Source organism: Thunnus maccoyii, chromosome 17 (assembly GCF_910596095.1).
Source record: "Thunnus maccoyii chromosome 17, fThuMac1.1, whole genome shotgun sequence".
Lineage (NCBI taxonomy): Eukaryota > Metazoa > Chordata > Actinopteri > Scombriformes > Scombridae > Thunnus > Thunnus maccoyii.
Window position 1 is genome coordinate 4,432,812 of NC_056549.1, and position 13,241 is coordinate 4,446,052.

At 41.3% G+C, this 13,241-nt stretch overlaps 1 protein-coding gene across 4 annotated transcripts in view; it reads left to right on the forward strand.

Annotated features, from left to right (window-relative positions):
* Positions 1-13,241, forward strand: part of hivep2a (HIVEP zinc finger 2a) — a 123,885-nt gene that overhangs the window by 35,439 nt on the left and 75,205 nt on the right. Inside the window, exon 1 of one of the 4 annotated variants that reach the window (XM_042390122.1) lies at positions 12,750-13,093. The exons of the other annotated variants lie outside the window; for them this stretch is intronic. The gene's annotated coding sequence lies outside the window, so the exon portion shown is untranslated. Of the gene's footprint in view, positions 1-12,749; positions 13,094-13,241 lie in introns of those variants that run through there. 4 annotated transcript variants of the gene reach the window in all.

A 13,241-nucleotide genomic window follows, 5' to 3' on the forward strand; every position in this document is an offset into this window, starting at 1 on the left:
TCAACCTGCCCTGAACGCTTCGTTTGCAGCAGTTTTTTCTACCTTGCAGACACACGAACGGACGTCTGTTCTGTAGCGTTTGTTGCTGAAGTGTTTATGTGTTATTTGCATTGTCCACTCTCATACTTCGGATCTTATTTTGGCTGAGTAAAGAACGAGAAAAAGAAGTGAAATCCTGCTGCTACTGTTTGTTTATGTAGAGACGCAGTTTCCTGAAGCGGGCCAATCAGAACAGAGTGGGCTCATCGGGAGGCGGGCCTTAAAGAGACAGGAGCTAAAACGGCCTGTTTCAGACAGAGGCTGAACTGAGGGGCTGCATAAAGGGCCAGAATAAGATAAATAAGGAGGTTTTTAACTGTAAATCATGCAAAAATATTCCAGAATATAAATATAGACCTGGAAATGTGCATGATACGTCCCCTTTAAAGCAAACAGTACTGAATTTAACCCCATTAACCTCAAATCCCAAACTTGACCTATATACGTAATTACATTGGTACAATAGAATACTTTATTGCAGCTTTGAGTTAATCGCTTTCTACTTATTTATTCTTCAGACTTTTGAATAAACTCCCGTGCCACCTCATCATCCCTTTTCACAGGTGGAAAAGAAAAACTCTTAAACACGGACGAGTAAACATAAATGTCACTCAAATCATCTTTAAAACGGATAAAAGCAGAGTTTTCTCTCTTAGAATCACGAGAATGTGCCGAAAAAGCATCAGGGAACTGGCTCTGACTTTAATGACATGGTAGGCTGGAAAAGATTTTACTCAAATGAGACTGAAATTAACTGGTAGTTTGAGTAATGGCTTCCAAAAGGTGTCCTCTCCCGAAGAGGCTTTTATTTAAAAAAAAAAAAAAGTTATTCTGGTATGAATTCTTACGCCAGAATAACACTTTAACTTATTCTGCAGATACCAGCAGTCACTTGGAGTCCAATTCTTTTTGACATATACTGCATTTGACTGGTAAGACAGTAAATGTGACCAGTAAAATTTAGGGATTCAGCTGCCTGTGTGGTCGAAGGGTTGGTTTAACTCAGTCGCCTGTGATTGACAACTCTGCCCTCCTAACCCTGACACACTGGTATTTATCATAAACCTTGTGTGTGTGTGTGTGTGTGTGTACTGGCATTGCTTGCTCATGTAACATAAAACTGGATACCCCTGATGTCTCTGGGACCAAAGTGGCTTCTGTGAAACAGACATAGCTGGAGCGCCCGTGGGGACAGCCCCAAATAATTTTAGCTTTGTGGGGCAAGCCTGGACTGGACGACATACAGAAGACAGACAGAAATACAAACAGACAGACGGATACACCGAGAGGCTGTCATGAAGGTTCAAACAAACAGCAGACTCTCATATCTCAGATAAAGAGGCTAGTTAACATGGTGGATGAACAAAATCAAGTCAGATTTGGATTCAAACTCTGAAAAACTTTATTTTACATTCATAAAATGATCAATATTTGTCTTTGTCATGGCTTTTAAATGAGATAAACACACATTTCCTAACTAGTTAGCTCATTTGGGCCAATCACTGGCGCACTCGGGTTTGTTCTGGCACCAGGGGCACCAAATTTTATGACTGCCAGGTTTAGATAATGTTCAGTGGTGCAGACTGGGGCTGGTTTAGGCTAGAATCAGGACATTTAGCAGCATGGCTTTGGGCCATGTGTGGTAACCTGAATCAGGCTGAGATACGGACATGGTTTCAATCCAAATTTGCAAGACTTTGAACAAAATAGGGCAGGAAATGGCACCGACCGTGTACGCCTATGACTGCACGCCAAACAAAACTAACTACAAAATTCACAAATGATAGAAATTACAATTTGGTCTGGTGATACTGATATTTTTATCATCAACAAATCTTATGAAAAGACCAAAACTAACAATATGTTGGCCAGTCTCTCAATATTCAGCTCCAAACCCAATTGGTTCCCATTGAAGATGTAAATCTTTCAAAACGGGTGTATAAATATGTAGATATGTACAAATACAGTATGTTTAGATTCATTGTTAAACTATTTCCAGGGTTGGATTAATTCAAATTTGATGTGATTAAAGAAAAATATAGAATATCATCAAAATTAAAGCTAAAGCAGCGACTTTTACATATAAATGAACGTCTGTTACATTCAAGGCCTTGCCAAACAAGTTCACACACTGCTGATTAAGCCAATCAACACCAGATAAATCTCTATGTATCTCGCAGTTATACCAGAGTTTTTTTAATCTGGTGTCTGTGGTGACATTCCCGTGCTGGTTTTACATCAACCAGCAATGATTGGCTTTAAGAGTCTACACTGTTAGCTTAAGACATGATGTTAGCGTTCAACAGCTACAGCTCCCATGAGGGTTTGACTGCATGCCAAAGGTTTGGACTCATGGGATATGTTGTTAGTGTCTAGCACAGATATGAATAGATACTTGATAAACATTGAATTTATTAGAGTCACAGATTACAAGCATGCAACGGAAGGTTTTGTCTGTTGTGATGAAAGTATCGTAAATCTTCGTGATGATCTTCGTCCTCATTCGCTCCTCTCCGTCTCTTTACATGTTGCTTCTGTTATGGCAGCATAACACAGGTGTTACTCTCTCTGCTGCAGGAATAAGGTATGTGGGATGATTTGAGTTTGTGTTGATTCTCTGTGATTAAAGTCGAGGCTCACCTTTGTGTTTTGAGGTTTGACTTTAATGAACAGAAGTTTGGGGTAAACACTGTGTTTTTTGGGGGGTTTTTTTGTAATCAGCCTGGATCTGCTGCGTTTTCCACTGAGGAAAGTTTATGGTAACCTTTAAGAGCTGACGTCAGCCGCTGTTGTCAGCTGTACCTGTGCAGCCGCCTGCTGCTGCTGTGTGTGTGTGTGTGTGTGTGTGTGTGTGTGTGTGTGTGTGTGTGTGTGTGTGTGTGTGTGTGAGGCATGCAGCAGTCTTTTTAATGAGGGTGAGCTTGAGGGTTTGTGCTTAGTCTTCATTCGACCTGCTGGGAGGGTTGCTGGCATACGGGTATGTGTGTGTGTGTGTGTGTGTGTGTGTATGTGTGTGTTTCACTTTTGTTATGAGTGGGAAGCCCCCTATACACACTGCAAGACTTCTATTAATGAACACCGCCTTTTCACGTAAGTCGAGCCAAGCCATGTGTGCGTGTGTGTGTGTGCATCCGTGTGTGTGTGTGTGTGTGTGTGTGTGTGTGTGTGCGTGCGCACGTTGTGCCACCCCCAGGGGGCGACAGGTGCCACGGGCAACATGAGACCCTGCAGAGTGACACGGTGAAAGAGCGAGAGAGAGAGAGAGAGAGATATGGTGTGAAGTGATGTGAGATGGAGAAAGTGAGAGTGAAACAGGGAGAGAGAGAAAGATAGAAAGAAAGAGAGAGAGAAAGAGAGAGAGAGATACATTTTATGGCCAAAAGTATGTGGACATCCCAACATTACATCCACATATGATTTCATTCTACAACTTTCCACCAGATTTTGGAAACCTGGTTAACAGGATTTGCTTCCATTCAGCCACAAGAACATTAGTGAGGTCCAACCACTATTAAGATGGACGTAGCGAGGTGTGACGTCACCAGTTGGTTTGCATTGGAGCCGGTTTGAAGCCCAGAGTTGCGGCTTGTGGTCGGCGCCATCTTTTCCGTTTGGAGCTTCCAAATAAAGAGTGCGAGGTGTTGCCTTTCACGCTCTGGAAACTCGTCCCGCTACCTCGGACCCAAGCTAACGCTAGCTTACTGGGAACACTGAGGCTAACTTAGCTACTTTAGCTAAATTGTGCTAACAGGGCAGGTATCATAATCAAGTAATATTAAACTTAGTGAAAGATTGCGACAATCGTCCAACCTAATGCGAGTCCCGGAGCCAGAGAGAGCAGCAGGTGAGCAATCACCACCCACACAGCAGACATCAAACCTATTATAAGTCTTCAAATCTTAGTATTTCTAGAGAGAAGTTGATGCTTTATGAATGGGAGTCAGTTGGAGCATTTAGAGTCATTGAGTTCAGACTCAAAGCCGTGATTATTGCTGCTCAGGTCCAACACTGATGTCGGGTGATAAGGTTTGGCTCCCAGTCTGTGTTCCAGTTCATCCCAAAGGTTCTGGACGGGGTTGAGGTCAAGTTCTTACACACCAAACTGGGAAAACCCTTTCTTCACGTACTTGGCTTTGTGCTCTGGGGCCTTGTCATGTTGAAACAGGAAAGAGACAAACACAAACACAAAGTTGGGCAAACACTGTTGACTAAAATATAATTCTTCAGTATGTTGCAGCATTAAAACGTCTCTACGCTCGAACCAAATGGGCCCAAACCAGTAAGAAAAAAAAACAGCCACAGATACAAAAGTGCAACACAGTAGAGGGATGTCCACATACTTTTGTCCAAAGAGGGTAGAGGGAACAGCACAATGACAGAGATAGAGGCAGATAGTATGATAGTGGAGGAGAGAGGAAGACAGGGAAGCAGAGATAGACAAATAGACAGAGATAGTTTTCACTGCTGGAATCAAGGACAGCTGGCCCGTATGTGTGTGTGTGTGTATGTGTGTGTATGTGTTGGCATGGCTCAGTTGCATAACACTCAAATTGGTCCCCCTGTGGCTTAGAGGCTAAAGCGGTCCCTCTCTCTCTCTCTCTCTCTCCCTTTCTCTCAGTTCAATTCAATGAAGCTTTATTGGCATGACGTTTAAATAGAAGAGCGTGTTGCCAAAGCATACAAACATACTTGGGAGATGATTGGTACTATATTTACAATGAATAAACAGTTTAATTTACACAAAATAATTGCAATTTAATTCACAATTGCAATATCGGCCATAAATATGTCAACTGCACCACGAAGGACATCGTTTTATTCCGCCGCAGCTCGTGATTCCGCATCCTATTTAAAAGAGACATCCTCCGCGGCTCATCGGGGTTTTTCTGGAGTCTCCCGTGGATGTTGCGTAGGGAAGCACCCTGTTTTTAGGACCACGCCGTGTTTCCCATGCTGCTTTGCTGTAGGGAAAATCTGCTGTGAAGAGAACAGCCCTCGCATTTTCTCTGCTCCATTTATAAAGCTACTGGCTGCCGTTTGTAGAGCTCTGTGTGTGTGTGTGTGTGTGTGTGTGTGTGTGTGTGTGTGCGTTTTTATGGTATTCATAGTTGTGCATGGCCATGCATTTTTAAGTTTAGTCTGTGTGTTTTTGAATATGAGCGTGCATATATTTGTTTGTCTTACACTCCACATGCGGGCACTTGCAGGCAATCTCCGTTGTTTGCATGCAGGTATGTGTGTGTGTGTGTGTACGTTAATGTTTGTGCGAGTTTGTGTGTGTGTGCTCGTTAGTTTTCCAGTAAACTAGCGCTACTTAGGAATAAGAGGATCTTAGTTTGACGGTAAGGAGAGAAGAGGACACAGAAAAGAAAGCGAAAGGGGTGAAAGAAGCGAGCATGTTCAGACTAAGCAACTACTATTGTTGGTTTAGTACAACTAAGGGTAGTTGCACCCCAGGTGGTTCTTCTGCAGTTGCCAGGGGGGTATTTGGAAAGATTGTGGAGAAGCTCAGCTAATTTGGAAAAAAAAAAGATATAAAGATTTGGTAAAGTAACATACATATCCACATCCACAAGAATACAAATACAATATAAGAATACAGTCAGCTACTACACCAACACCAACCTGAGTCTGTTCTGATGCAAAGGAAATTTTTAGAGGCAGCACAATTGCATATAAAGTCAATGGAAAGTAGACACAAATTCAGCCGGAGTGGATCCAGGAGCTTTATGAATGTACAGAGAGGAGAGAGGGGGGACAGGAGAGAGACTGAAGGGAAATAACAGAAAGTATCAGAGTCTCTGGTGAGTTCTGAGTTCAGTCACAAGCAGAATTGAACACATGTTCTGTGCGTCCGTCGCTAGCTAGTTTACAGCTAACATACAGTTGGTATTTTGGCCATTTGGAGCTAATAAACACAAACATCTTCGCTTTCTGTTTGTACTTGAGAATGCATGAAAATGACTCGATAATTTTGCAGAAAAGATTAAGTAGACAGCTGGAATTAATAGATAAATGAAACATCCAGCTTCAGTCACTCACTGGTAGAAGTACGAATGCAAACTTACTGAAGGAAAAAGACAATTCCTAAACAATTATACTTGATATTGTGACAAATATTTTATATAAATATTAGTTAATAACAAATAAATAATAAATAACATCCAGTTTCAAGCAAACTCCTAAGAACACACTCAGAACATGACAGTGTGTCGATGAAGCTCATCCAAAGGGCTGTTCGGGTACGTAGACTGGAAAGATTGGGAACCAGTATAATTGTAGATAACCAAGTTGCACTGGAGTCTGTTGCAGGCCAGTTTAATCATACACAATTTGGCAAAAAATATAATTGCACACCAGAAATTAAAAAGAAAACGGCTAATTTGACTGAAGACAGGATAACAAGCGCATTAAAGTAGGATTAAATGGAAACAAGCAAAAAAAAAAAAAAAAAAGACGTCTAAACAGATTCAGCTTCATTGTTTCCTGCTTGCCTCATCGTTTGCTCTTGTCTTTTGTTCTGCTCTCTTTGGCTAAATTCATCCACATCTGGCTGCTGGATATTAAGCATGTTTAAACAACTGTTGCTGTGTTGGCAACTCGAAAATTGTTGGAGTTTCCGGCTGGATCCACATCACGTCATGTCACTCATGGTAACAACTGAAAGAAAAACTCCCTGCTTGGGAAAAAACGCAGATTGAAGACAGGAGGACAGTGAGAGAGATAGAGATGGAGTAAAACACTGAAATAACAGGCGTGAAGAAAGGTAAAAACATCACAAAGGCAGAACGTGATACTGAACGAATGAAAGCAAAAAGTCAGAGACACAAGAAACACGAGACCGAGACAAAGGGAGACAGAAATAAAACACTTTTTGGGAGTAAAACGGCAGAGAGACAAAGACCGAGACGGAGCCCGGCTGGAGACGGGGGATGAGACGCTCCTAGCCATATTTAATCATCAAATATTCATGCGGTAAAGATGGAATACAGGAAATTAATATTCCCCATTAACAAAGAAGAAGAGCGAGTGGGGGCTCGTAACTGCTACAAAAGACAAACGGCCTCCATTCAGCAGTTTACGTTCTGTTCTTGACTGACTAGTTTCCCTGACTACGGGATCCAAATCAGGTCATGCTCTACATCCTCCATCATAAGCCTGAACCCTCATCTGTTCATCGACACTTGAACAGCCACTTTCACTTTTAAGTCATCGTGTGTTAGAACATCATCCTGTTTTCGTAATGCTGTGGCGTTTCTGCACGACTCTTACAAAAGATCAGCAACTTTTCTGACGTTTTCTTGCTCTACTTTTCTACGGAGGAAGTTTGTAGTTGACGTTGTTTTCTTTGCAAGTCTTACTGACCTACTTTGTCTTCTTCTGTTTACTCTAAACACCCCGGAAAAATAAAACACATCACTTCCTGTTAAGCAGGAAACAGATACCAGACATAGATTGTGTTAAAAATGATAACGTTGTTATGTGACAGCGACATTGTAAGATTGAAAGGTTTAGACATAAAGTCAAATATACATGAATGCCAGTGTGGCTGATAAAAATAAACTGTTTAATCTGACCACTTTTTTCTCTAATGATATTGAAAGCCTACTTTTTGTTAATAATCATAAATTGGACAGATGTAGCAAGGTGTGACATCACTCATTGGTTTGCATTGGATCCAGTTTGAAGCCCAGAGTTGCTGCTAATGGTCGGCGTCATCTTTAGCGCCATCTCCTCCGTTTAGTGCCAAAACCTTCCTCATAAGGAGTACGGGATGTTGCCTTTTACGCTCTGGAAACATGCCCTGCTACCTTGGACTGAAGCTAACGCTAGCTTACTGGGAGTACAGAGTGGTGCACACTTGAGCTAACGTTAGCTACTTTAGCTAAATTGCGCTAACAGAGCTTGTATCATAATCAAGTAACACGTCTTCAGATCTTATTAACGGAGCAATAGTTTCCAAAATGACCTCCAGCACACTTATTAGAGGGCCTGAATTTAGAGATTTAGACCATAATGACTCGTTGAAAACAATGATTAACGTAGTATTTCTAGAGAGAAGTTGAGGCTTTTTGAATGGGAGTCAGTTGGAGCAGCTAGCGGCTGTTAGCTGTACTTTAAGGTGCTTCAGCATTGGGTTCATTGGTAGCTGGGTCCAACACTGATGTTGGGTGATAAGTTGTGGCTCACAGTCTATGTTCCAGTTCATCCCAAAGGTGTTGGATGAGGCTGAGTTCAAGTTTTACACACCAAACTGGGAAAGAAGGAGTCAGTTGGAGCAGCCACTTGCTAGCTACCTCTGCGTTGGCTTCAGCTTTAAAGTGCACCAAAAATATCTGTCAGCCGGTAACGGTAGCTGGAAGCTGAACACACATACTCATATTTGTTCGTCTTCCAAATAGCAGATTTATGACTTTCATTTCATTTAAGCTTTCTAGTCAACTGATATCAACAGATAATTCATTTAGTTTTACTACTTTTAAGATAAGTTATTTTCCATTCGCCCCAGGCAGACAATGTGTTTTCTCATACAGGGTTTCTTTCACTCGACTTTCTGAAAATCTGCAACATAATGTTGAGGTTTTCTGTTCATTTTCTGAGACAAATGAGCATCTACTGCTGTGCAGGACTAGGACGGTTAAATCTGAGTGCCACTTAAGTTAAAATAACAATTATTTAAGTAGAATTCAACAACATGTTCTATAAACATTCAAGTCATATTGTACAGACGGTAAATTTGAGCAGCCGAGTGGGAAAAAGCATCCAGATAAGCCTCATAGTTGTATTCACGAGTCAGAGCTATGGGGAAATCAAACATCTGCTTGTGGAAAAACTGGACAGGTGTAAACAGACCAGTGGAAAAATTGCTGCAAAGCCACTATTATCTTTCATCCCATCTTGGCAACATGAACATGAGTCTGGCTCTAGCCACAGAGAAGTGTTTAAGCCTAATGGGAGCTGTAGTTGTTGAATGTTACTTGGTGTTTTATCTTGTTAAAATGATGATGTGTTCAAGTGGTCCGTCTATGTGTACGCATCCGTCTCTTTTGTCCCTGATCCCTCACACCCTGCCGTTCTCTTTCTCTCGCTCCATTCTCATGGCGAGAGATCCTAACAAGGCGGATTATATATTTTCAGACTGAAAGCAATCCAGATATGATCAAGTATTTATGTAAGCCGCACTCTCACAGCTCAGATACATACAGAACCCTCAACTCAACAGCTGTTTCATAACCAGCAGTCGCTACTCTGTGTGCGTGTGTGTGTGTTTGTGTGTGTGTTTGGACGTTTACGAGGCTGTGTTGTGTGATAGCTGATAGTCAACAATAAAGCACTGAATTATAAATGTCCAGTTAATGCTTAGGAGAGAACAGACATCTATCTGGCCTAGTTAGATTAAGTGTGTGCGTCCATATGTTGCCTCTCAATTTCAGAACTGTTCATTGTTTTCTAGTTAATGGAAACATGAACCTTAAAGGACGAGTTCACGGTTTTTCAAGTCTGTCTTAAAGCAACAGTCAGGTGCCCAAATATGTTTTTCTCTCTATAATCATTCCTCCTGTTCATACTGACCATTAGAAGATCCCTTCATAATGCACTTACAATGTAAAAATGTATTTAAAAGTTTATCTGAAGCTAATATGAAGCTTCAGCGTCCAAATGAGTCAAATCAAGTAGATATCTTTCAACGTTACAGTCTTTTTAGTGCCAAAGTCCCTCTTTTTGTTACTATACTTCCACCGAAAGAGGGAATTTGATGCTAAAAAGACTGTTAATGTGGCAGATATCCACTTGATATGACTAACTCAGACTGATGAAGCCTCATATAAGCTTCACATCAACTTTTAAATGTCTGTGTAGACACACTGTGGATTTTGGCCTCCATCACTTCCATTGAAAGCACATTTGAAGGATCTTTTAACAGCCAGTATGAACAGGAGGAATGATTACAGCGAGGAAAACCTCTTTCACCGTTCATATGGACACCTGACTGTTGTTTTAAGACACACTTGGAAAATTGTCAACATGCCCTTTAATCTGAACTAAAAGCAGAAACACTTCTGTATCGTGTGAAGAAAAGTCAGTACAAGAAGTATTTATAGGCTTCAGGCTGCACATGTACATAATTCATAAATCAGTGTGTCTGTATGGCAATACATAATACATAGTGTATACATCAGTGTTAAACCGAGCGCAGCGTGCATAGTGCTGAGGTTTGCAAATATACTGCATTGTGTTACATATACACACACACACACACACACACACACACGTACGTGTGGCACTTATGCACACAGTAAGTACATACCAACACTGACCTGAGGTTGGCCCACTATTCATGCATGAATAATATCAAATCCATTGATATTTACTACTCTCAATGCACAACAGGATGGGCCCCAGTGTCAGTGACACTTAGAAAAGTGTGATGTGTGTGTGTCTGTGTGCGTACTTCCTGTCTGATCATATCAATACATGTGCCTTATGTGTTCCTGATTCTGTGCATTCGAATGCATGCATGTGCGTTTATGCTTGTGTGTTTGCATATGTGCATTTTAATAAGTGTGCTGTTATACTTCATAGCAGCGGTAGTATTAGGCATCTGCCTGTCAGCGCCGACAGTGACGGATTGCGCCTGAAGGGTCGGCGGTTTTTCGTTGCAGCAGCGACTGTGGCTGCGCAGCCCCACTCTGGAGTGGCAGCAGTCTCGTCTGCTGCAGCTGGTGCAGCTTCCTCTTCTGTCCTTATACTTTATATGTGTGTTTGTATTCATGTGTATTTGCATGATGGATGTGTTATTTTGGTGTTTATTGATGTGTGTAGGGTTTCATATCTAAATAAGTAAAACAAGTAAGTGGAATTATTGAGTAAAAATGTCTTTATATTGCATATAACATACAGGATATTTAAGAAGCAGGGTTACAAAGTACTTCACAGTTACAAATGAATGAATGTGAGCACATGCAAAAACAATATGGATGAATATTTCTGTAGAAAACGAGATCAAATCAGAGCAACGAAGCAGCAATAGAGAAGAAAAAGTAGTTCTTGAGATAAGAACTCAGAGTTTGCAGATCTGGACCAGAACAGCAAAAGCTCTGTTACTGTGGATCTAGAACTTGGAATGAGGAGCGAACAGGGATCAGTAATTGATTGATATTCTGCAGGGTTTAGTATGAACGCATGTGTGTTTATTAGATGCCTTCAGGGAGATGGGATCCCTCCCAAAACTGCAGGTCTGTGCAAAAATTTTGATCGGACATAACAGGATGTAATAACAGTCCGATAAGATGAGCAACACATGCTCCGTCTTTAGTCAAATGAAGAAAAAACTCACTGTATGACTATGTGGACGGATGTGGCCTGATCGTGGTGTAGATTATGTCTGTTACTCTTAAGACTGGTGCATTTTAACATGCAGTGAAGTTCATTATTGGCTTTTATACAGTTTAATATACATACAAAGCTGATGTCAAAGATGTCAGAGTCACTGTGAGCTTTAACGTGAGCGTGTTTACATCCACATCAGATGAACAGTGAAGGAACTGCAAGCTTTAGGCCCCAGTTTTAATGGGACAGAAACCAATCAGATGAATCAGTAGTTTGAGGTCAGTGACTGTCTGAAGTCTTCGACCCACACACACACACATCAGCAGACTTGGTGTCTTCCCTGTTGACGCTCTGCCAGACCTGTACTGCAGCCAGCTTCACTTCCCGCTTGTTTTTGAGGTTTTTTTTTTTCAGCAGGTGAAACACATAATGAGGTGGATAACGGTCACGTGACTTGACCAGTCAAGAATATCTTTTATATCTATTATATAGCAGCTTGGCCTTGTTGTTTGTTGTCTGTATGTTTAGAATTATTAGGCGTGTCAATCTGTGCACGGTTGGGAACATAACATTTTTAAAGAATATTGCAAAATAAGTGTTTTACACTTGGCTGAAAGCAAAATGTGAGAAAGTGTGATGGAAACAAAAACATCAGATCTGTGCAGAGCGATAAGGAGACTCGTAGTATACATGACGAACAACAAATGTCATTTTTCCATCATGTTTTCACAAGTTTTTTTTATCTTGATGAACCAACTCCAGATATTCAGAAAACAACAGCAGACGGAAACAAGCGTTTTCTGGAAATTCGGTTAAAATTTGCACTAATTTGAGTATTTTTCTACAACATTGTCCTCAAATTGAGGTGTAATTGATAAAAGCTTACTCACAGGTCCTTTTGGAGTTTAAATGTTCATGGTTGTTTATCTTTATTTGTTTGTTTGTTTGTTAAAGACAAGGCAGTGTAAAAGATATATATAACATACACTATAATATAGTCACAAACACACACATGCACGTTACATTAAGTTTACTGACTCAATGTTTTCAAGTCTTCATGCGTGTATTTTCTTATTGTGTATGTGCTTATACACTTCTATACTGTACAGCGTTTGTGTGTGTGTGTATGTGTGTGTGTACACTCGTCCTTGCAAAAGTGCCGTATGTGTTGGCCCGGCGCTTCCCCCCCAGCCAGGGCCCTTCCATCTATTTCTGTCTCTGCGTCACGCCTGGGCTTTACTCCTGTGGCAAGAGGAGTGTTTCTCTAGGGCTCCCACTCTGCTATACACACACACATACACACATACACTCACACAGACACACATACACCTTTCCCGACAAACACACACACACACATATACACACATACACATACACACACACACACACACTCTCATGCCTGCCTGCCTGCCTGCCTGCCTGCCTGCCTGGTGAACGAGTGAGCACACTCAGATGTAAACACACAAGAGTGACGGACGGACGGAAGAGCGGATGGATGAATGGCTGCTGACAAACTGGATATAATGGGAGTTTAAACTTGAGTGCATGTGTGTGTGTGTGTGTGTGTGTGTGACACACAGAGAAAGAGAGTAAGAGAGAGAAAGAGAGAGAGAGAGAGAGAGAAAGTGTGTGTAAGAGGGTCGGCCGGTCGGTGTGTCTGTTACCGTGGCGATGGAGGAAAACGGAGGAATGCTTTCAGTAATAGAGAGGGAGAGCCGGCCAGGTTGGTTTACAATTCATCTATCTATCTATCTATCTATCTATCTATCTATCTATCTATCTATCTGTCTCTGACTGTCTGTCTCTACTTTATCCGTCGCTTCTTTCTTTCTTCTGTTCTTCTTTTTTTCTTTTCTTTCTTTGCGAGGTTT